Raw genomic sequence first — 4,436 nt, 5'->3', positions numbered from 1 at the left:
AATCTAGTCAATACAACATTCAATCTTCAACGTTAAATGCTGAGGAAATGTCTTCAGATTCCGACATTGTCCCAGCGACAACAAACTCTTATACTCCTTCGACTGACACTGTAGAGAATAATGCGTCACACGTTGGGTCCACAGAAACCAAACCCAATCCAAACAGCAATGAATGCAATAAACCAAACCTTAACAACAATGTTATTACTACTAAAATTACATAAACAAAAATGTTCAACTATAACATAAATAGATCATCCACATCCACCGAAAGCGGCATAAACACTCCACTTGCAAGTTGAAAGAATTCAAAAAGAAAATATGAAGTGTCTACAGAATGAAGATACTGCAACTTAAGTTAAGAAGTATACACAATACAAAACCTCAGCTGTTTTCTTTCCTGATAGAATCAAGAATAGACATTGCATGCATATCGGAAACATTCTTGGATGAATTGGCTAACTTCTATATACCTGGCTAGGGATTACCCGGATTACCAAGGGGACAGAGTTGCTATATTAATTAAAAATTCAATCAACTTGAACAGTTTTAATGTCATTCTTTCTAACCGCAATATAGAAATAGTCGCTTGCCATACACACAGTGACACTGATCCACACAGTGACACTGATCCAACATTTAATGTACATCACATCTATTCTATGCGGAGACTTCAATGGGGATGCAACCACGGATATACGTGGTGAAAATACACTTCAGTTAATTGAGAATAGAGACCTCGTACTTCTGAATGGCGGTTCTCATATCTACTTTGGGAGCAACAACCCAACAACAGTAAATTTATCTATATGCAGACCAGCAATTGCATTGATTTCATCCTGGTCACTTTAAACGAGGTTTTGGATAAAATCACTGTGCCATAATAATTGAATACTGCATGTAAGATATTGTAAAAACACCTACGGTTTGCCAATAATATTATACAAGTTCAGAAATATTAGAAAACACTACATGAGGAACAATCTCTAGAATGACCTGATAATATGAAATTTGATCATCTCTCTCAAAAAATCTACAATAAATCCAAGATCCCAATTGGCAAGAAAATTTATGCAGACAGCAACTGGCGGAGTTTAAGATGTAAAAAAGTTAAGGCTGCCTTAATTAGAGCTCTTGTCCGGTTCAAGAAACCTCCCAACCAAGGAAATAATATAAAGCAAAAAACATGACAAAAGAATTATTTTTACAAACTCAAAGAGAAGCGGAAAAGCTGGCAAGATATGTGCGAAAACATTAATGCGGACATCACACCTACAGAACTTTGGAACACGGGCTAAAAGTTTAGAGATAGACACACAAATCAACACAAAAATATACCAGATACGTATGTGGATAAATTTTATGACACATTATGTGGACCAATTGGGCCTATTAATACACCCCTTCTTGTGGACAGCATGGAAAAAGAAGAAGGAGAATTGGTGAGTTAAATGCAGCAATCGACTCTTCTAAAGATACGAGTGCAGGTCTCAATGGGGTCCGCCGTGGTCACATGAAACTATTTATTTTCCCAATTACATATGGCGGTCTGAAAATATACCGAATTCTTGAGTGAGGTACAAATTATCTGGCTTTCTTAAAAATATATCAACTCGAGACAATCTAACCTATTATGATCCGCATCTGACAAAAAGAATGAAAACACCTAGTTGCAACTTTCCTTTATATTAAAAGCGCTTTTGATAACGTAAATATCAACATTCTAATTCAAAAGTATAAAAATGTTTGTGTATATGATCATACATGCATGAGCTTATTGTTGATTCCAAAAACTCAATAACTTCAAGGTCATTCACGGGAACACCTTAAAGCTCAATATTTGAGCGCCCTGAGCTTCAACGTTTATATTTATGACACATTCAATAATTTGAATGTGGAAATACTAGGGTATGCAGATGACCTAGTCATACTTTGTGCAAAATATAAAATTCAAACTGCTCTGAACTGTGTAGTCAACCGATTGGAAGAATACAACGTAAACTTTTCCTCAAAAGTCAAAAAGTATGATTTTCAATCCACATGACCATCGTTCCATGTAAATTCAAATGGGCCTGTACATAAAAAGCGAATGTGTAGAATTTGTAAACTAATTTAACTTTCTCAGAGCTATACTGGACCCTCAATTTAATACCACATCTTGAACATATTCATTATTCGAGCATTATGTGGAGTATCATGAGGAGGCAAACCACAACAACTTTTTCGGCTATACATAGGCGTAATAAAGTCTAAAATGGAATACATGCGACATCTCATGCTTGACTGTCCACTGAGTAAAATTTTGAAAATACAAAGGATTCAATTCCGGGCTCTGAGAACCACTCTTGGAGCCATGATTTCTACCCATACCCAATCTCTAGAAGTTGATGCAAATATCATGCTATTATCAGCAAGATTTAATTTTTGACATATAATTATTATTAACAATATGCTGGCAGATCGAAGAAACCCCACTAAGAAATATATATCTCAGTACAATGATATGATTCATACCACACCGGCATTTTTCCAAATATATGAGGAGAAAAGAGCAACCACAAACCTTATGAAAGTTCAAAAAAAAATACCATTACCCTGTTAGTTCCTGACATTCAGTTTTTGGATGTTACCAGTCATCACCAGCAGTCGTGTTAAACAAGTACAACATTACAGAATTTGGAGATTGCATCAAAGTCTTCACTTATATAAAACTGTAGCCAAAACCAGCTGCACCCTATAGATGCCGTCAGTAGACATTGAATAATCCTTTTCACTTGATAATTTGTATTCTGTATTGTCCGCTGAAGCCCACGTCATTTATGAGGCAGCAGATATAAAAAACCAGCAGATATAAAAAATTAATAGCTATATAATACAAAAAAAAACAGTTAAACAAATTCAAAATACAAAGTAAAAATACATTAATCTACAATGTTCCCATAAATATATTTATACTCGTGAAAGTGGCAACATAGACTCAGTGTCTCATGTCACTTTTGATTCCACCGCAAATACGGTGGAATTGACATATGGTAACATATGTCTGAAGAAGAAGACAATTGCAGGTTTTTTCATCCCAAAATGTAAACATTTGTTTCTTCCAAAGGCTGTAATATGAATTTAAATTTTACTATCATCCAACATTTTGAAGAAACTTGATAAGTTTCCAAAAAATTCCATCGAAAACAACCACTAAAAGGGAAGCCGTATATGCATATACACATTTTTGCCATATGCGATCTCTCAAACGGATTTTTTTTATTTATTTATGTTCAATGAACACAGTACACATAGTGCCATGGACGGTTCAAAAAACTTCTATACACGACTACTCTAAAATTATTTATAATATTCTTAATCTTAAAGATCTTAACAAAAACAAAAAATAACAATTGATTAAATAATAATGAGCTATGCAAGAGAAATACAAAAACAAACACAAGAAAACCATGAACATAATATTTTGATTGAAGTTAGCATATAATTTACGCTTATAACATTTTTAAGAAGAATTAAATATCCTAAGCAGATTGCTGAACATACGAACAATTCTTAAGTAGAAGGATATTTCCAACAGAGGAGTCAAGTATAAGAATTTGCGGGTTCCTTACAGATTTAGAAAACTTTAACAGATCCAAAAGAGAAGACGGTGTCTGCACTCTAAAGTGTCTGTAGAAGAACAACATTGACTGTTGGGAATCTTCCCAACCCCTTGGATGATGATATCGAAATGGACCTCATCGACCTGGATAAATGATTTATCGATGAGGTTCCATCACCACCAACAATAAAAAAGCACTCTTCTTCTTGATGTCTAAAAAAATTAAAGTGTCGATCGCCAGATTAATCAAAATCAATTGAATTACAAATAAATATACTGCCAGCGTCAGCCTTTTGAATTTGAAAGTTTATTTTTAGTGTTTTATTTGCAGACAACAAACGTAGGTATCGTCGGAATACTTGTTGTACTTTGCAAATTTATATTGTTGTCCGTCTGGTTCAACAATAATCTTCGATTCTAAATCTACTCAGTAGAATTAGAATCCCTACAATCCTTTCGATCGTATCGGAACTTGTACATGGTCCTTCGAGTCCAAAAAAATAAGAATCGGCTGATTTGCCAACAAAATTCCAAAAAAATAATAATTTAAAATTAATTGTGAAGTAGTGAGAATGTTGTTGTTTTGTAGTAAGTTGCATTCGAAAGTGGCGGCTTTTATGTTGTTTGTTGTCACTAATACATACAACAAATTAACACTGTCATTTCAAAGAAATAATTTGTGAAATACATTCAAAGCTTTGTGTTCATATTATATCTAACACTCTTTAAAATAACACATACACTAACACATTTAAAAGATCACTCTCACTTGAATTTTTCCATCATTTTTAGCATTTGTTTTTGTTTTGGTCTTCTGCCATTTTACATCATTGAA

The sequence above is a fragment of the Musca domestica genome, unplaced genomic scaffold (genome assembly GCF_030504385.1).
Source record: "Musca domestica strain aabys unplaced genomic scaffold, Musca_domestica.polishedcontigs.V.1.1 5, whole genome shotgun sequence".
In the NCBI taxonomy this organism is placed as follows: domain Eukaryota; kingdom Metazoa; phylum Arthropoda; class Insecta; order Diptera; family Muscidae; genus Musca; species Musca domestica.
Note: the sequence above shows the minus strand (reverse complement) of the source record.